General features: G+C 43.3%; 1 protein-coding gene across 3 annotated transcripts in view; it reads right to left on the minus strand.

Moving 5' to 3' along the window:
* Positions 1–14,232, minus strand: part of Kcnn2 (potassium calcium-activated channel subfamily N member 2) — a 358,512-nt gene extending 344,280 nt beyond the window's left edge. For all 3 annotated transcript variants that reach the window (XM_057788671.1, XM_057788672.1, XM_057788670.1), the window contains exon 1: positions 13,823–14,232. The gene's annotated coding sequence lies outside the window, so the exon portion shown is untranslated. The remainder of the gene's footprint in view (positions 1–13,822) is intronic.
* Between the last annotated feature and the right edge of the window lie 7,001 nt (positions 14,233–21,233).

Below are 21,233 nucleotides of genomic sequence, written 5' to 3' on the forward strand. Positions count from 1 at the left end.
TCTTATCACCATGGAATGAAGCTGGATTTCAAGAACAGAAACAACAGAAAGCCTACAAACTCATGGAAACTGAACAACTCCCTGCTTAGTTACCACTGGGCCAAGGCAGAAATAAAGTAAACACTTCCTAGATTTCAATGAAACTGAACGCACAACATTCCCAAACTTATGGGACACAATGAAAGCAGTGCTAAGAGGAAAGTACATAGGACTAAGTACCTACATGAAGAATTTGGAGAAATCTCATACTAGCAACCTAACAGCACATCTGAAAGCTCTAGAGCAAAAAGAAGAAAATGTATTCAAGAGGAGTAGACACCAAAAAAAAAAAAAATGATCAAACTCGAGGCTGAGATCAAAAATAAAGAAAATAATACAAATAATCAGTGAAACAAAAAGTTGTTGAGAAAATCAACAAGATTGACAAATCCTTATCCAATATAACTAAGGGGCAGAGAGAGAATATCCACATTAACAAAATCAGAAACAAAAACAGGGACATAACAACAGACACTAAGGAAATCCAAGGAATCATTAGGTAATACTTCAAAAACCTGTCCTCCACATAATTAGAAAATCTAAAAGAAATGGACAATTTTCTTTTTTTTTTTTTTTTTTTTTTTTTTTTTTTTTTGGTTTTTCGAGACAGGGTTTCTCTGTGGTTTTGGAGCCTGTCCTGGAACTAGCTCTTGTAGACCAGGCTGGTCTCGAACTCACAGAGATCTGCCTGCCTCTGCCTCCCGAGTGCTGGGATTAAAGGCGTGCGCCACCACCGCCCGGCGACAATTTTCTTAATAGATACCACTAACCAGAGTTAATTAAAGACCAGCTAAACAATTTAAATAGAACTATAACACCCAAGGAAATAGAAAGTCATTAAAAGTCTCCTAACCAAAAAAGAGCCCAGGACCAGATGTTTTGTTTGTTTTATTGATTTCTTGGAAATTTTACATCATGCACCCCAATCCCGCTCACCTCCCAGTTCCTCCATGCCTGCCTCTCACACTTGTATTATTCTACCCTCAAAGTAAAACTAAAAATAAGAGTAAAAATATAATAAAAATAAACATTTTTTAAGGCAAAAACACTTCACCCCTCCATCTTTCCCACCTCTCCATTACCTCTTTATTCATCTTAGTGGCATTGGGAGCTGCTGTGTGTCATGCAGTAGACCCTTTTGTCCAAACAGTATTACTTGCAACTGTTCATTGTGTAATGAATTGTTGGTCAGGTTTAAGGCCTCTGGCTTTGGTACACCATCAAAACTGAATCACGGCCCACACTCCTCTCAGATATCCTGCTATTACCCCAAGTCATGGAGATACTGCAGCTATGGTTCCACAAGATCAGGCCCTTCAAACACTCCAACAGATCATAGATATGGTAGATGTTGTCATGGGCCAACTCCAAGCTCTGGATGTGTGTGGGCTGCAGCTGAGTTGGTCAGTCTGGGTCACTGAGATCACGCCTCTTTTTCTTTTTCTCTCAAGCTTACATACATTTTTTAATTGTCTTTTATGTCTGAATCTGTTCTATTGTGAATCTGTAATCCTTTTCTGTCCAGGAGTATTTCTTAAAATGCTAAGCGTTTCTAAGGCTGCTTCGCCTTTTGTCTCTGCCCAGTCCAACATGGTGGGGCAGAGGTCTGTTCAGCAAGAGCCATGCTCACAGCCCCCTTTTCAGGTACACAGCTGGTCTATGTTGCCATTAAGCAAGTTGTAGCACTCTACTCACAAACCACATTTAAATGTTTGGCGTCCTGAAAGAGCCAGAGTTCGCACAGGCAGCATGACCCAGAAAGCCGCCATTTCAAAACTATGCAGCTACTTCTGAATCAGGAAAATCTCTCTTTAAGCATCCATGGCATTAAGCCGTGTTTAAGTCTGTTCTTTTGTGTCTAGTATTTCTTTTTAAGCTCTCTTAAGTTTTAAGTGGATTTTAGTTGGCCATGTTGGCACCAATTTGTAGTAGGAGGCCACTAGTTTGTTCCCGGCTGCTCAACCTTGAAATAATCACTCAGAAACTATATTATTTGCAATACTGTTTGGCCAACAGCTTAAGCATATTTCTGTCTAAGTCTTATATTTTAGTTTAACCCATCTCTATTAATCTGTGTATCACCACGAGGTCGTGGCCTACCAGCAAAGTTTCAGTGCATCCGTCTCTGGTGGCTCCATGGCTTCTCACTGACTCTACCTCTTCCCCACCTAGCTCTTCTCTACCCTACCACAGGCCTAAGAGAGTTTCTTTATTAACCAATGGTATTCACAGCATACAGAGGGGAATCCTATGTCAGATGTTCCTTTCTATCTCAAGGACACTTGCTCAACTATGTCCATAACAGCTTTATTCATAATAACCAGAAACTAGAAACCACCTAGATGTCCTTCTACTGAAGAATGGATAAGGAAAATGTGGTACATTTACACAATTGAGTATTACTCAACTGTTAAAAACAATGGCATCATGAAATTTGTTGGCAAATGAATGCAATTAGAAAACATCATCCTGAGTGAGGTAACCCAGACCCAGAAAGATAAACATGGTATGTACTCACAAGTGTATGTTAGCTGTAAAGTAAAGGATAACCATGCTACAGTTTATAGACCCAGAGAAGCTAAGTAACAAGAAGGGCTCAAGGTGGGAAGCATGAACCTCACTGTGAAGGGGAAATAGAATGGACATCACCAATGAATGGGGGAAGGGGTATGTCGGGTGGGGTAGAGATGGGAACAGAGGGATGGAGAGAGAATGGAGTTAGAGAGTAATGGGAAAGACAGCTGGTATGTGGGGAGCATCTCTGAGATGAACTAGAAACCTAGCACAATGGAAACTCCCAGAAATCTACGAAGGTAATCCTAGCTAAGACTCCTAGCAATGGATACAGAGTCTGAACCTGGCATCTCTTATAATCAGCCAAGACTTCCAGTGAGGGATTGAGATACCAACCCAGCTAGGAAACCTTTGACCTTCAATTTGTCCTGCCTATAAGATGTACTGGGGTAAAGATGGTGTGGAGATTGTTGGAGTGTCCAACCAGTGTCTGGTCCAGCTTGAAATCTATGCTAGAGAGTGAGCCCACCCTTGACACAGCTTGGTGGACTAGGACCCAGAGGTGGGATACTCAGAGGCCTAGGATAGAATCAAGCATGACTGGCAAAAAAAAAAAAAGTCAAGAAATGACTGCTAATAAAATTCTGCTAGACTCACTCCATCCAACAACTAATGGAAACAGATGCAGAGACCCACAACCGAACATTAAGAGGAACTCAGGGGAATCGTGTAGAAAAGGTGAAGGAAGAGATGGTGGAGCTAGACAGGTCGAGGACACCAAATCAACTGAGCTGGGTTCTTAGGTGTGCACAGAGAATGAATTGACAGCCAGGGAGCCTGCATTGGACTGATGTAGGCCCTCTGCATATATGTTGCAGTTGTGTAACTTGGTCTTCTTGTGAGACTTCTAACAGTGGGAACAGGGACCATGTCTGACTCTATTGCCTGCTTCTGGGACGCTTTCCTCCCACCAGGTTGCCTTATCCAGCCTTAATAGGACAGAAGGTGCCTTGTCTCACTGCAATTTGATAGACCATAGGCCTTAATTAGGGTTTCTATTGCTGTGAAGAGACATTATAGCCATGGTAATGCTTATAAAGGACAACATTTAATTGTGGTGTCTCACATTCCAGAGCTTCAGTCCATTATCATTATGCTGGGATACGCAGGATGCAGACATGGCACTGGAGAGGTAGCGTTGTACATCTTGGCTTATAGAGAACAGGAAGTGGTCTCAGAAACTGGGAGGGAACTTAAGCATTTATGAGACCTCAACCTGCCTTACAGTGACATACTTCCTCCAAAAAGACCACACCCACTCCAATAAGGTCACACCTCCTAATAGTGCCACTCTCTTTGGGAGCCATTTTCTTTCAAACTACCACACCATGGCTGATTAATATCCATGAGAGACTTAACATTTTCCAAAGAGAAAAGAAGGAGAAATGAATTGGTGGGGGGAGCTGGAAGGAAAAGAGGAAGGGGACACTGGGATCATGATGTAAAAACAAAAACTAAATAAGCAAACAAAAAAAAAAACAAAAGAAAACAAAGAGAAAAACTGTTTCTAACAAGCTAGCGCAAATGAATACTCCAGAAAAATTAAGCACAGAAGGAAGGATCCTGTGCGTTAAGCAGATTTTTAATTCCTTTCTATTACAGGTTCTGCTGTCAGGTTGGGATGTTGTTGGTGAATACGATAACCACAGAAAGTCTCTGGAATTTAAAAAGCAGCAAGTTTTGTGAGATAACTGGACACGGCATAGTGTTACACTACAAGTCATTTCCTCACGGCAAAAAGAAAAGAAAATCCTGCTTGGGGGAAATTAAGGATTGTGTAATCATACAGGACAGATGCTCAGGAGGAAGGACACATTTATCCCCAGCTTCTCCCAAGGCTGAAGATACCCCATCCCACACAAGGAAACAGAACACATTGGTAACCAGCTTCTTCCCAGGCTGAGGATGCCCCATTCCACAAAAGAAACAGGACACATTGGTGCCCAGCTTCTCGCAAGGCTGAGGATGCCCCATCTCACACAAGGAAACAGTCTAAGAAAAGCACTTGGGGCAGAAGACAAAAGCAGAGTGCTTGAAACGAGCTCTGAAGACCCCTGGGGAGAACACTGTCTGGTGTGCTAGCAGAAGGGGAAAGGGTGGCCGAGAGTCACGTTACACTTATGTTGGGGTTCATCCTTGAGTCAAAGAAAGCCCAGGAACCCACACTAAATGAGTCTCAACCCATAGGCTGAGAACCACTTTGTTATGCTATACTCTCTAGAAAGAAGGCATTGTTGATAGACTACACCTGTACTTACTTTTATTAATAATTACACCAAGAGACAATGGTAATTTTGTCTTTCTAGGTAGTATGCCACATGGTGCTGGTTTTCTTTTTCACTTTAAAGTGAAGGTGACAAAATGTTCTTCATTTCTACATGGCCATTCAAAACATTCACTGGGTTGTGACTGCCAATGATGTCAAGGAATACACTTGCACTTCGGCCATATTGTTCAGTTACAAATGTCCCAAAGCTGTATGAATTATGGCAGTGACGGGCTAAGGGAGTCTGACTACAGGAGCCCAAGGAGTGTCTCTGCATTTCTGCTTCTGGGGCCACTCACTATAGCTAATCAGATTCAAGAAGCCTCTCTAGCACATGATGGCCAACTGTGGTTCCAATGTGTAGCTCTCCACAAGACAGTCTTGAACCCCACGGCACTATGAGTTCAGGATCAGCAGACCTGTGCGTGGAGACTGAATCCCCAGTCTCCACATCACTTAAATCCTGCGTGTTGTGGAAATAAAATCACGACCACAATGTGACTAAAGGGAACCAAGATCTAGACCTTAACTCTCCAGCAAGGGACAGGAAAGTCATCTGGGAGGCAGCAATGGCTGCTGTGTTCGGAGACTATCTGCCACAAAGATTCTTAAATTTATCTGCAAAATTCCAAACCTTTGGTGTTGGCTCACAAGCATTTCTTTCTTCAGCAAGCTCCCCAGGTGATTCCCACCTGTGGATATGTTTGTGAACCTTGATCTTCCAGAATTGCCAGGGAAGAGGTCTAAGGAAGGGGCTCTCTATAGCAACACCTCAGCTGCATGCTTCATCCGTCATGTGGGTCTAAAGTTTTAGTCTAAATACCTACACTCAAGCATCACAAAGCTTCTGTCAGAAGCTTCTTTCAGAAGCCTCCTGGGGAGACCAACTAGCAGGCTATCAGAAACCAGTGGTTCTTGGGAATACGAGAATTTCAGTGCTAAAGCCAGCATAGTGAGGGTCCGACTGGGGCAGGTGACTTCTCCTTCTGCTGGATGGGCCATGTGCTAGTAAGTCTGGTTTCTGAAATGCATCTTCATCATTGCAGATACCTCTTCAAGCACCAGCTAGCCAGGGCTATGAAACAGGATCCACAGAGCTGCAGCATCAGCTCAAAGTTTTTGAGAAATGGAGTTTTCCTGGACACTGGTCCAAGTCTCCAGGAATGATGCTCAGGAATCTGGTTTTGAAAAGCCTGACTCTAAGCATGCCTGCACACTTTCCTTTGTCTGTCTTTACCATCCCTCAGAGGCCAAATCAGGTTTCTGATTGGCAACAGAGGTATAAAATGGGTAACAGGAAGATTCCATCAATGCTAATTTGGGCCAGAGATATTTTGACGAAAAAGAGCTAGAGGCTCAGACACATACATGCTGATCATTATTTGGGCCTTCATTTTTGTTAATCATTTGCCTCAGAGGCTGCAGAAAAAACTTTACCTCCACAGTAGAATCTGGAGTGTGGACAGAGAAAGAGCTTAGCTCAGCTATCTTCAGGGTGTGAGGCCTATATTCCAGAATATATCAAAACTGTCAATACTGTCAACACTTGTGAAGCATAGAATCAAACCTTATCTGTGACTAGATACTTGTTTTTCATGATGAATTTATAGCAAGAGTTCATTAAAGAGTTCAATGATTTCAGACTTACATCCTTCTGGGGTAAGGTTTACTCCAGAGCAATGAAGCATTCCATAAAGTAAATTAATACCCTAGCATTTTAATCGCCTTAAAACCAAGACAGTTACTATAAAGGTTAACATAAATTTTAAAATATTTTTAAAAGACAAAAAACAAAGTAACTATTTCATTAAACATTAAATATTAAAAATTAAAATTTCTTTAAGTAGTTACCTTAAATAATTTGCCTACTTATCATCAGATGCCCACTAATAAATCCATGCAAGTCTAATCTATACATGAAAGAAAAACAAAATGATTCTTGATTATAAAATGGTTTAGATTTAAAGCAAAACAAAGATACTTAATTTTCGGATTTTTAATAATACTTTTATTAATTATTTGAGAATTTAATAGACTGCATTTTTCTTTAAGATAGCATTCAACTTTGCCACTAATCTCAAATCGGGGATGTTCCTATAGGGGACACCTGAACTCTGGGGTTATGGGAATACACCACTATGCATGACTGTTGTTGTCAACACAAACTAGAGACAACCAGGAAGACAAAACATCAACTGAGAAATTATCTTCATCAGATTGGCTTGTGGGCACATCCATGGGGCATTGTCTTGATTGATGGTTAATATGCAAGGGCCCAGCTCACTGTGGGTTCTGCCATTCCTAGAGACATGGGCCTGGATTATGTAAGAAAACAGGCTGAACAAGCCATGAAGAGAGAGGCGAAAAGTAATGTCCATCGGTGGCCTCTACTTTAGTTCCTGCCTTCAGGATCCTTCCTTAAGTTCCCGCACTGACTTCCCTGATGATGAACTATGATGTAGAAATATAAGCCAAATAAACCCTTTCTGCCACAGTATGGTTTTGGTCATGGTGACTTTTCTATTCCTCTCTCTCTCTCTCTCTCTCTCTCTCTCTCTCTCTCTCCCTCTCTCTCTCTCTCCCTCTGTTTCTCCCCTCCTTCTCTCTCTCTCTCTCTCTCTCTCTCTCTCTCTCTCGCCTCAGCAACTGAACGCAAACAAACAACTATTTCCAGCTAAAGATATTTCTTAAAACACCCCATACACTGTAATTCAGACCCTTGACTCATTACGGTGGGTCCCTTGCTTAATAGACAAAAGTTTTGGTATGGTTTCTTCGCCAGTCACCTAGCATGTAACTTTATCCTGGCATGCTGAAGCAAATGCAAACAAAAAGTTCCCTTCTCAGAACTCACTTCTTCTCACAAACATCTCATTGGAAATAAGAATTTTCCTAAAGACCAGTTAATCAGGCCTGTCCCTCCAAACTGGCTACAGTAGACTCCATGGTTGCTGAGGGGGTACCTCCTGCTTCAGCTGTACTGCAGGCCTGGTAGGAGATAAGGAGGTAGTGGAAATTTGTCCCCACCTCCTGCCCTTCCAACACAGATTCTGCAGGCAACAAGAAAATCGATTGCACTATCTTCCACAAAGCTGAGCCTCTAAAGTAGATCTGAGACACGCAAACTCATTTTCCTAGTAGTTACAGTCTCCTGATGTCGGAGGTTTACTTCCATTGGCAAAATTTTCAAACGCTAAAAAACTCGCTTTCCTTATGCAAATCATCACCAGGCAAGCTTAATCTGTGGTATAGTACATATGAGCAAACATAAATATTTCATAAATAACCAACTAAAGAATGAACAAATAGGCCATTCAAGAACGAAACCTGAATGCTATCCTTCTCTTCTGCTGGCTACACAAGTTTTACCAAACTGAGTGATCCAAGTGTCTACCAATTTGACATAAGCACAGACACCATCCTGCCCTCTTCTGGGCTTTGCCCCTTAGCCAGTAAGGTGCTTATGCACACCCTCCTAGCATGGACATGTTGATGGTGTGAAGTCCACAGGGAACAAACGTCCACAGGGAACAAATACGCAAGGAAGAAAATTACACTTAGCCATCAACTCTATCAAGTGGCATCGGGATTTAAAACAAAGCCCATTCCAGGAGGATTGCAATCTAGATACCTTTAAATGGAAACAGTGTGCAAAGGGTACTGGAAAGACAGACTATCGCAATGTACTGCAAGAAATACCTTGGCTCGGTAAAGTTAAATTTCATTCATAAAACATGAAGAGCAACCCACCTATGTCAGAACATTATAAATATTGATGAAGCAATTCAAAGTGATCATGATTTATACACTGTAAATTCTCTTGTAAATACAAGGGCCCCTCACGATGGAGATGTTCACACCAATCTCCCCAGCAGGTGAGAGGCTGTTGGCATGGAGTTGGGGACTTGCAACACAGTGACTCCTTGAATGTTTTGTTGCAATTGTCTGTTTGTTCCTTAACTGAACTTGGAACACCTTGAACAGAGGGACTGAGCCATAGTTATCCTTTATCTTGGTTTAATCGGGCATCTATTACTGTTTCTGTCAAGTTGAGTCGGTAAATCCTGAATCGTCACTACTGCTCAGCCTCCGAGCTGATAGTGCAAAACCACATGGCGCCGTGTGTAAAATGGAACGGCAAATGCCCACGTGCTCAGGAACAATTCCCCAGCTGCCAAAGCTGGCTACTACGCCACTCCTAGAGCTCTGGCTTCACAAGAAGAGAGCTCAAATTCCCAAAGGAAACATTCCTTGCAGTTGGTCACAGAAGAGGAATTGACAGATAAATGCCTTGTAAGTGGTGCATAGCTGAGCATAAGGCTGTTCTCACATGCCCAGGTACCACAGTCTAACTCCCTTAGTGTCACAGTTAAAGACCAGATCTGGATGACACTGGAAGCTTCGCTTTTTTCCACACTTTATGGGACCTATCCAGGTGAGATGTGGGACCAGAAGGGAAGTGCCCGTCAATTGCCAGTCTACTTTCTTAAGCAAGATTGCACTCGGCACTCTGCAGAGAATCCATGGGCCTATCTCATCGGTGACAGCAGCATGACCTCAAACTTTCTCAGTCTTCCGTTTCTGCCTCCATTTCTTTCTTTCACCATGCTTGTTGCCCACGTTTCATACACTGAGCACTGCGCTAGGCAATAGCAAGTAAAAGGCCTGGCAATCATTTAAGTAAAAATAATAATAATAATAATAATTGTAAGGAGACAATTTTTTTTCTAGGAATTAGATGTCACCAAGTTGATAGGACGATGTGGCAGCATGGGAGTCCAGAGCTTAAATAAATAGAAATCTGTATACAATCAAATGTTTCATGATAGGCATACCAAAATGGAGCTGAAATACCTCCTGTGGGACGGCCTCAACAAATCTTTCCTAATGATGTCACAAAATACCACACACAGCTTAAGCTACTGTGGTGCTGCATGTGACAGGAACTGTGGCAGCTGGCCCTCAGCTGGTTACCTGAGTCTGTCACAGATGCCCGCAGCCCAGGGTCCTTTAAATGAAGCCCTGAGGCTCAACCGCTACTGAGCAAGCTGGACCCATTGATGGCCCAGGTGTCTCCCCACCCTGTATTTTCCTGATGACTTGACTTTCCCTCATCCACAGGAACTGCGGTATTCTGAGATGTGTCCTGGTTTCTGCCTTCTCACTTCTTTTCTTTGTTTAACACTCAGCGCCCTCCTGGCTATTCCACCTCTTCATGGTGTAGTCCCCATCAATTCTGGTTGATTCGAATAGCTCTGGGCACTCCCGTGCTAAGCCCAAGGTCCACAGCCTACATCTTCCTAATGAGCTGTCTCCACCGTTGGACTTGCTTTGACCTACAAACTAGCCATCCTCAGCACTCAGACAACAGCAAAGTTAGGAATCTAGGACATTCCTCACCGCTACCCCTACTGTTTGTAGAGCCTTTTTTAGTCAACTATTTTGTAAATATTTATTGATAAACTGTTCTCCTTTATACTGTGCCGGGGGAAAAAAGAAAGTCGAATTTCTCTGGGTAAAGAATTTCACAATCTCACAATGACAGCTGTGTACAGGATGACCTTGAATTCCCACAGCTACGTCTCTTGCTGTAAATTGTTCCTTTTTATGTAGCCCAATGCTCCACCTGACATTTGCATTTCCGTTTTTAAATTAATACATCCAAAATATGGTTTCCCCTCTGGATACGAACCTTCTATGCTCTTCTTCTTTCTTGTATATACAGTCAATGTCTTCGGAGCCAAACAATACCAAAAAGAACTGGAAAACTCCAGGAATTACCTGATTCTTTTTTCATCTTTATCAACCCAAATGTCTAGTCATACAAACGCCAAGATCTGAAAAACACATCTACTTCTCTTCAAGTCTATTTTTACAATCCTGAGTCACTATCAGGTTACCTGGGGCCAAAGAGCCCTCTATGATGTGAAAGACTCCTTCTTCCATCCCTGCCCAGCACCTAGACGCTTGCTGGCAGGAGGGGATGGTCTTGAGTTCAGTGACTTGAGCCTTCCTCGGGCTGCGTATCTTGTGTAGCAAACAAGCTGCAGAAACTAAGAATCCTGCCACCATTTTCTCCCCTTCACTACTGCAGGGGCCTCCCCATAGAGCCTGTCTTTCCCAATCTCTGCAGGGAAGCCACACTGGTGCTGGACAATCCTCAACTAGCTGTTTCAGTTCCCTTCTCTCAACTCTGTTATTCCCCCTACATTACAAAGCCTTGTATGATCCGGCCCTAGTTCATTCCTGTGACCCACCCGCTACCCCTGCTCTGGCTGCCTTGCTCTTCTTTAGAAACACCCAGCTCTTTGGCACCAACAGGAGCTTTATTTATCTGCCTTCAGCTCCTTCCCACATTTCTTCAGCTTAGGGTATACACATTGACTTGATCCCCGTACCTGGCTTGTCTCATACTTTCATTAATTTCCATGCATGGCCTGCCATACTTTGCAAATGACAAGTGATTTGTAATGATATAGTAAGTACACCTGGCCCTCCCAGCCAAAACTCAGCTGGGATTGTACCACTGACTTATCTGTAATCAAGTGTAAGGTTCCCTAGCTTCTCCAATCTAAGAGGGCCATCATCACAGATTTTGTGGTCACAGTTCTCTTGGTTTCCTGCATCATTTTGTCTTTGTGTGTTCTTAAATAGTTAGGCTTTTTAGCTTAGTTCTTTTTAATGTATTTTTAAAAATCATGCAATATGTGGTCTTCACACTCAACTTTTCAGTTACGAATATGTCATTAAGAATCAATAATGTTGTTATGAGTCATTTAGCCTACTTTTTTAACTGTGTGTAGATCTGTGTATGCATGTTTATGTGGGGGGGGGTGGCTGTGGGTGGGGGGGGTGGCTGTGGGTGGGTAGGTGTGTATACATGTATGTAGAGGCCGGAGGTTGACCTCAGTGTCTTCCTCACCCTCTCCACCATATGACTTAAGACAGTCTTTCAATTTGCCAATTCAGCTTCAGTGGTTGGCCACAAAACTCCCAGAGACATTCTTCCCTACTGCTCAGTTTTAGGATTATGGATATACATAGCCACGCCCAGTGTGTTTTTACATAGGTGCTAGACCCGAACTCAAGCCAGCACGGTAGTACAACTGGGCCATCTCACCAGCGCCGTACATGCTTTTGATGGCTGTCTGACATTCCTCCGCATGGCAACACCGGACCGCTCCAGCCACTCACTAGCAGCAGGCAGTAAAGTTCCTTCCATGATTCTGTTTACTGGAAACCAGACTGTGGTGTGTCTTTGCACACATGTCATTCACTGAAAATGTGCTCATTTGCTCAAGAGTTGGAGCACAGATGTGGCATATGATCAAAATGCTATATAGTAACCTACTGGCTTCCAAAGTTCTATGTCCCTGCAGCAAGGTGTGAAGACCTTTTGGGACCACTCATTCTTTTCAGTGTCTTAATACTTTTGATCTGGGGCCAACCAAATACTTAAAAAAGGAACCTCAGTCTAGCCTTGACTTTTCCTTCCACTTGTTAGAGGTAACTACCATCCCTGCTTATACTGACTAATTCGTATTCTAAATTTCTCAAGGTTTCTCTTGCCATTCTCCAAATGGAAATAACTTTTGATTTGGTTTTTGTTGCTCACGTTGCTTTTGCTTTGCTTTGCTTTCTGAGAAAGGGCCTTATGGACCCCATGCTGGCCTAACCATGAATTCATGATTCTCCTGCCTTTCTCTCTCAAGTGCTGGGATTACAGGACTTGAAGGAATTTGTGTGTGTGGGAAAACACTTGACCAACTGGGCTGCACCCAGTCCACACCACAGAGCTCATTTCTGTGCAGTGTCTTGTTACTTTTTTGTTATGAGTCTCTCACTATCTAGTGTTATTGGACTGGTTCACTGATTGTGATCTGTCGCCCTTGAGCAGAATACAAAGATCTAGGTGGCCTTGTTCACTCTTCTGCTAGAAAGGCATCTAGCACAGCACGGACAGGTGAGTACATGAGAGGCAAGGTCACGTGATGTACTCAGAATGCACAAGAGCATTGTTCTGGGACCAGATATGCTCAGTTTCGACCTCGGCTTCTCCGTTTACTCTGATCATGATCAAATGACTTCTTAACATGTCCATTCCTGAGTCACTTCATCTGGGACAAGAAGTACTTTGTGTCATGTCCTCAGAGCTTTAACATTTGGGTCAGTATGCTTAAAGTTTTTAGAGTAAAGCAGGTATAGCCAGTGCTTGGTAAACGCAGTCATTATGAAGGGGCAAGTGCTGCCATTACCTTTCCCTGGCTTGAGCATAAAGGGCTCAAACTAGCTTGGGTCTTAAGAGTACCCTACTTCCCCTCAAGTTTAGCATCCACCTAGTCTTGCAGGTTCTGGTTCCCATAGCCAAGAGAAGGAGGTTGAGAAGCATAGAAGTGTACTTTATCGTCCAGAAAATCATCCTGTCACCGCGACGCTGAAGAAGCTGAACTGGGTGGGTGTTCCCATTTTAAATAAGTGGAGTGTCTCACAAGCCATCCCCCATACTCCCAACAAGGCATCACACACAAAACCACAACACTCTTCCCACCCTCTTTTTATTTCGTCTCCTATTTTTCAAAGAGAAGGCAGGTAAGTTAGGAAGATAACAACATACAAGACAAGGAAAGAGAGGAACAGAGAAATAAAATGAGAAAGAAGGGATGGAAGTGCAAAAGGAGGGGGGAATATTTCAAGCCAGCCATGGCATTGACCTTCTAATGTAAACAGTTAAATACCGAAATTAGAGAGCCCAAGGAAATCCCGCCCAAACCCCCATAAGGCAATGCTTTCACTCAGAAATGTGGGGAGGCTAGGCAAAAGCGATGTGGGAAAATCTTGGTGAATGACCAGAGGCCTGGGTCAGGCAGGAAAGGCAAACCTCTGAGGGATGCTGGCCCCATTAAAACTGTAGTCCCCAGCATGTCACCTTAGTCCAGGGCTTACCTCAGTCTGTAACCAGGAATCCAGCTCCATTTGAAGCATCCCTTGCCTCAAAGTGGTAAGCTTGGCCTTGGTTAAACACGCCAGGGGGCCCTGCCCCAGTGCATTTCCACTGAGATTCCCAGCCGATTCCTCAGGAGGAACTGTTTCCATTTGAGATGGACCGGGGATCCTGGCCAGGACCAGCTGCCTCTCAGAGCCAGAGCAAAATTCCGTGACAGCTTGCAGAGAGGATGCCAAGGGGCTGCAGGGAGCCCCTAGGGATGGGCAGCGAGCCGGGGGCGCGGCTGGGACCAGCCAGGCCCCGGCTGCCCACTCGTGAAGGTCTAAGTCCACACCTTTGGGAACTGGCTTCTGCCTGCTTGTCCCTGCTCCAGCACGACAGTGCTGAAATTGCGCGGGCGCCCCAACATGCCCCGCCGCCACTGGGGGACTTCCTCCTTCCCGCGTCCTTGGCGGGCGGGAGAGCACTGGTGGGCGGGGGACCCCGACCGGTCAGGGTTGTCGCCGACCTTGAGGCTACCGTGGGCTGTGCATGCGCCAAAAATAAAACTCGGGGGCGCGCACGGGCGCGCGCGCGCACACACACATACACACACACACACACACACACACACACACACACACACAGGAATGCATGCATAACCTATACTTGGCACTTTATTCCCAGGAAAGCTACCCTTAAACAGCATAAAGCACAGGAGAGGAGGGAATCCTGTGCTGGAGACATCGTGCCCAAGACCAAATTTGGGATGATTTTTATTTTAAGGTTTGGATCGAACATTCTCAGAAAATAAAAGGACCCAGGACAAATTCCATACTCTCTGCATGTGCGGGCTAGAGAAATTGGAACCTAGCTTCAGGTATGATCACTGCGGCTTAGAGAGAGGGAGGAATCACTGAGGCAGGGACTTTCCCTACTCTGGGTTTACCTCAAGCCGCGGAGCCGCAGGGGTTAAGGCGGCGCAGCACGCCTGCAGGCTTTCCCAAGCAGAGAGCGGGCGCGGGCGGGGGCGCGCAGGGGAGAGCCGGGGATCTCCCGCCCGCTGGGCTCCTAGGGCGCTTCCCTCACCGTGCTATTTATAGCTCGGCTTCCAGCTGCTGCAGGGAGCTCACCCGCCAGGGCTTGTGGAGCTGTGGGAGCCCTTCAGAAGCAAAGAATTTTCATAAATTCTCTGAATGACAAAGATGTCTCTTGATTGTCGCCTTTCAGTCCTGCCAACTATATATCCATATATATTTCAAGTTGAAATCTCTCTCTCTCTCTCTCTCTCTCTCTCTCTCTCTCTCTCTCTCTCTCTCTCTCTCTCACACACACACACACACACACACACACACCGTGTGAAAGCATTTACAACAATTTATGAATGCAACCAGGCAGCTTGTTATTGTGAACTGTGGGATTTCCCTTTGTTATCAGTTGCTTGATTTAAAAAATAAATAAATAAAATAAAGACAATTCTCAGTTGGTGTTGGTTTAAAGGCCCATTTTATATTTTCTGCAACACTCAACCTATCTGCAGGTTGACTTCATAATCATGTGTCCAATAAAAAGATTGCAGCAAATTCAAGGGCACTGAAAAAAATCATATCCCCTTTCCTCTGATTGCCTGCTGTGTGAGGGCCTCAGACCTCTCTGTGAGCACAGGGGGTGGTGTCTGGCAAACAAAAACACCAGAAGGTCAGGTGACACATGTGATGTTCAGCTCCAGAAGACCACCAAGGTAGAGGGTGGGGGAATTCTTCTGCCTGATTTCTGCTCAGCATAAAGTAGAGCAGACTACCAGTCTAAAAGATTCTAGACTGTTATCTTCTTACCAAGACCCTGTCTGCAATAACTTCTACAAGAAAGGGCGTCTCTGGGATGTGCAAAGCCCTTGTGGTCCCCTGGACACTGCAGAGGATTGGGAAATGGCAAATGGCATTTGCTAAGGAGGCTGAGAAACCATCAAAGGGGACACAAACTCCAGGTGGTCCTGAGGCCACCTCTCTCTGCATCTCTGGGTCCTACATCTGCAGATTTTTCTTTCAGAGCTGACTTCGGTGTAGTAAAAGCTTATTATTTATTTAACTGCATTTAACAAGAATGATCCTAAACTGCAGACTCTAATTGAGTCAACTTAATTAAATTATGGGCCAGGTGTAACTCCCTTTTGGTTAAGAAAATGTTTTCACTCTGTATTCATCCCCCCACTCTAGCGAAGAGAGAGACCAGCACCTCTCCCACCCCAACCCACATTCTCCACCCCAACCCTGTCTGTGCTTTGGGTTCGCCAGTCAGGTTCCAGGATGCATCCCTGAGATGCTACAGAAAGACTCTGCACCTCATTTTCATCCTGGCTGCCTAGAGAGAGGTGTCAATTTGCTTTACCATCCTTCTTCAGGTCCTCATTTGTCATGTGTGAACAATAGTAATAGCAGCCGCCTCATGGAGTTCTTAGGAGATTAAATGTGGACATGTGTATGAATTGCCTGGACCAGTGGCTAAAAGCTCAATAAACAGGAAATATTGTGGCTGCCCAAATATGAGTTCAAATTGATTTGGATGAATTTGAGCAAAGAGCTTTTTCAATAAAATCTATTTTACCTATGCAAATCTTCAGTATAAATTAGTTTGTTTGTTTGTTTGTTTGTTTGTTTGTTTTTCACCATGCTGCAGTGGATACCTCAAAGGCATCTATGTTTAAAGGAGGCTCCTGGTCATTAAGGTGCATTCCTTCTTCCACAGAAAGAAAACAGCTCTTCCGAGAGCCTTTTAAAAGTCCTTTTGCTAATCCACACACTACACTGATACCCAGTATAGAGAATCCCCAACTGATAGTGTTGCAAGGCTATCCCAAGGACAACACTGTGTGATATGGACACCTGAGACCACTCTATGATGTTTTCCTAGGAGGAATAGTTTTTCTATTTAGTTAAAGACACAAAGGCACATGCCCTTTAATCCCAGCTCTTGGGAAGCAAAGGCAGCTGGATCTCTGTAGGTTCGAGGCCAGCCTGGTGTACAAGATCTAGTTCCAGGACAGCTAGGGCTACATATAGAAACACTGTCTTCAAATCCTGTCTCTACCTTCCCTTTTTTTAGACAGGAATTTCTGGTTTTCAGTCTGTGGCCAGGCATAGTTATATAGTCAAACTCTAAGGAACTGTACAACACAGTGCCCTGTGCCTGATTCCAAGAAGCCTCCCTGCATAGGCCTGGCTGTGGAAGTTTTATACCACAGCAGAGAAAAGGTGCTTAGACTAATCACAATACATCTCGCATGCAAATGAAGACTTATGTTTACACCAATCACAGCCTTGTCCTCTAACACCAACTACAACAATCCCTCTACCAGGTGACCATGGGGCATGTTCCACAGAAATGCTTTCATGGCCATCAAGAATTCGCTGAGGTTTATAATAGCAAAATTTCTGGAACAAATGGATTGAAGCAGCCATGACTGAGGCTGCTAGAGTCAGGTCAGCTTTAATGATCATTTAGTTTTTCTCAGTGCATCCATGAAATGTTCAAAATGGCCAGTGCTGGCATAATAGTAGTCCAATTGGTTATTTTATTGACTCTCCTTTAGCTCGAAGAAGTCAAGGCAGTAAAGGCAGTCCAACAGTGGCTGAGCTCACTGCACAGGGCCTGTTTAAGTTGATTAAGCCAAAATAAGAGAAGGGTGTGCTGTGGGACAATGGTCTTGTACCCTGAAAAGATTTGTCACTTGTATTGGTTTAATAGAACACTGATTGGCCAGTAGTCAGGCAGGGTGACCAGAATAGGAGACTGCTGGGAAGAGGAAAAGTTCAGCCTGCAGTTGTCACCCAGACACAGAGAAAACAAGATAAGAATGCCTCACTGATAAAAGTTACCAAGTCATGTGGCTAACACAGAAAAGAATTATGGGTTAATGTAAGTTATAGGAGTTAATAAGAAGCCTGAACTAATAGGCCAACCAGTTTATAATTAATGTAGACTTCTGTGTGTTTCTTTGGGACTGAACAGCTAAGGAACCAGGCCAGAAAACCTCTGTCAACAAGGGTGCCTGCCCTATACAATAAGAAAATAAATTATAATATCTAAGCCCTCCCAGAGTTTGGGGATATTGTGAGGAGTTTGCCTCTTTGTGTGGGTGTGCCTGTGTGCATCTTCAGTTTTAATAAGGCATGCTGCCTTTCTTACTGCTTTTTAATTCCATAATTGGTGAAGACAATAGCAATCAAGACTCTTAGACAGTAACTTAAGCACAGCCTCTTTACTTTCAATCCTGAAGGAGATTTTGTTTGTTGCTTTGTTTTTAAATTTGTGTTTCATGTGTGCGAGTGCTTTGCCTGGATACATGTGATGTGCTCCTTGTGTGCCTGGTGCCAATGGAAACCAGAAGAGAGCACTGGATTCCTTGGAAGTGGAGTTATAGATAGTTGTTAGACAACATGTGGTTACTGGGAAGAACAGTGCTCTTACCTGTCATAATTTAGGGGCTGAAGTTACAAAGTCATGAGCAGCCAGTAACAGAATCCCCTGAAGCATCTGTAGGGGAGGTTATTTGGAGGTCATTTATGCTTGTTAAAGTAAAATTTTCTGGCAGTGTCGCACATTAAGTTGAGGTAGGACCAAGCTTTTCCCCCTGTATCAAGGCTGCGCAAGGAAATCCAGCACAAGAAACAGGTTCCCAAAAGTCAGCTAAGGTCCAGGAACAGGTCCTGATCTTACTGCAAACAAACCAAGCTATACAACAGTCATGGGAGTTAGGGGAGGGTAGGAATGGGAGGAGAGGAGGGAGGGGAAAGTGTGGTCAGTATGTAAAATAAAGGGAAAAATGTTAGTAGAAAAAAAGAAGGGAAAACAAAACAAAATAACAAACAAACCAAAACCAAAAATAAAGTAGTAGAGGATGGAGAAAGAATTCTTGAAGATGAAGTTGTGGCAAACTCTCAATAAACAAATCTCCAAAGAATGAAAGACACCTAAAGAAATGTTCAACATCCTTAGCCATCAGAGAAATAACTCTGAGATTCCATCTTACACCTATCAGAATGGCCAAGATCAAAAACACTAATGACTGCCTATGCTTCATTGTTGGTGGGAGTACAAACTTGTACAGCTACTTGGAATATAAGTATGGTGATTTCTCAGAAAATTAGGAATCAATCTACCTCAAGTTTCAGCAATACCGTTGTTGGGTATATACCCAAAGTTATCTCAATCATACCCCAAGAACATGTGCCCAACTATGTTCGTAGCAAATTATTCGTAATAGCCAGAATCTGGAAACAACCTAGATTACTCTCAAACAAAAAAATGGATAAAGAAAATATGGTACATTTACACAATGGAATACTATTCAGTGGTTAAAAAATGACATCTTGAAATTTGCAGGCAAATGGAGGGATCTAGAAAAAACATATTGAGTAAGGTAATCCAGACCCAGAAAGACAAATATAATATATACTCACTCATAAGTGGCTTTTAGACATAAAATAAAGAAAAACCAGTCTACAGTCCATAATCACAGAGAACATAGACAACAAAGAGGACCCTAAGAGAGACATTGCATAGATCTAATGTACATGGGTAGTAGAAAAAGATAAGATCTCTTGAGTAAAATGGGAGTGTGGGGGCCACAGGAGAGGGTAGACAGGGGAAAGGGAGGAAGAAAGGGGAGTGGAAAAAAATGTATGGGCAATAAAACGATTTAAAAAATAATTAAAGAAGCCAACAGCTAAGTTTACATCATTTTTTGTAGCTGGAATGTAGTATCTGCAAGGGATCTATGAAGGGTTCAAAGCAACCTGGCAAGCAATCAATGTCCAGACAGCTGATGGTCAAGAGAGGGGCTTTCATATGACAACTCCTTTACACAAGGTAGCCCGGCATGCAGGAAGAGACTGCTAGCTTCTTTAGCAGTCCTTCCTAGGGCCAACTGGTGACTCTCAACAGTTGTGTTCATTCAGAGGGACAGTAAACATTAAAAGCTCCCTACACCAGAGACATTAACATTAACATTCTTAGCAGTGCTTAACAGTGCTTAACTGTTAGCCAAACACCCACAGGGAGATTTGGGTCATTGATTCCAAACAAGAATTTGGGGTCCGGTGTGGCAAATCAGCATTTTCTAAGCATTTTATAATAGCTTAGGAAACTTTGCTTTAAAAAAAGAATGAAGAATCCACAAGCAAGCAGAATTGCCAGACTCAAGTAGATAGAAATTCTATCATATAGTTAAGATAGCAGTACTGAAAAATGAACTTAGAATCCTCGAGTATTTAAAACCTAAAACCAGACATGCTCATTCAAATACCTACATGCAGGAAGTGGATAAATAGTGTACACAGTCTTCAGTAATAGCATGTGCTTCAACACCTTTCAGGTCTGACTAAATGCCTACTGATAAGGAAGCACCCCTGGAAGGACACAGCTAAGGGCCAGGAAGCAATAGTACTCCTCCTGGGAATAGTCTAGGACCCAACAAAGAAGTCCTCACTCCCAGTGTGTATGGTCTTCTGCATATCTGCCAGTGGACTTCAGGAATCATATGCACTGTAACTTACATATGCCCTTCACTTTCCCCCATCAACAGTCAGGGCTGTACACCCGTGCATCTACAAAGTAGGGTTCGCCTATGCTGCTATAAATGGCCACAGGAATTTCATTTTGAAGACTGTTACTCTGAGTGAGTACCCAGCATTTTCCTTATTCATCGGCTTACACACACTGTGGTTGGTTCCATCTCTTGGTCATTTTGTACAATGACACAGTCAACACACCTCTTCTGCACATTGATTTCATTTTCTTGGGGTATAAACCCAGATGGGTTTTACTTCATAGTTCTTTGGACTAAATCAAATAGTCACTATATGTTATCCCTGAGAGAGATGATACATTATAATATTCAGAGAGTCTAGGCTTCCACCTTAATGCTATGATTGAATGAGAACTCAGGGTGAGGAAGGATGACTATATAAGATGGTGGACATATGGTGATCAGGGTAATGGTCTGTGGTAGATATTAACAGTGGGCAAGAGCATTTAGTCATCTTTTGCTTCTGCAAGTCTAGAGGGCTACACTCAACCTTCACTTAAAAGTAAGAAGGCTGAGTAGAAGTGACACAAGTTGTTACTCTGAGACAGACACATTTAGTTTGATGGAAAGACTTCTAAATCTTTCCACCTCTGCTGACTTAACCCTAAGCAAATCAACTCCTGCTCCAAACAGTCCTCATTTCCCTTGCTTAAATGTATTGACGGAGGCTGCTCATTCATTCTCAGCTGCTCAGACCTGAAATCATTACACAAAACTGTACTAACTGTAATAACTGCTTGACCAATCACTTAAGTGTACTGCTAGCTAGCTCTTACATCTTAAATTGACCCATTTCTATTATTTTATATTTTACCACAAGGCTCATGGTATACCAGCAAAGTTTC

Source organism: Chionomys nivalis, chromosome 14 (genome assembly GCF_950005125.1).
Source record: "Chionomys nivalis chromosome 14, mChiNiv1.1, whole genome shotgun sequence".
NCBI lineage: Eukaryota > Metazoa > Chordata > Mammalia > Rodentia > Cricetidae > Chionomys > Chionomys nivalis.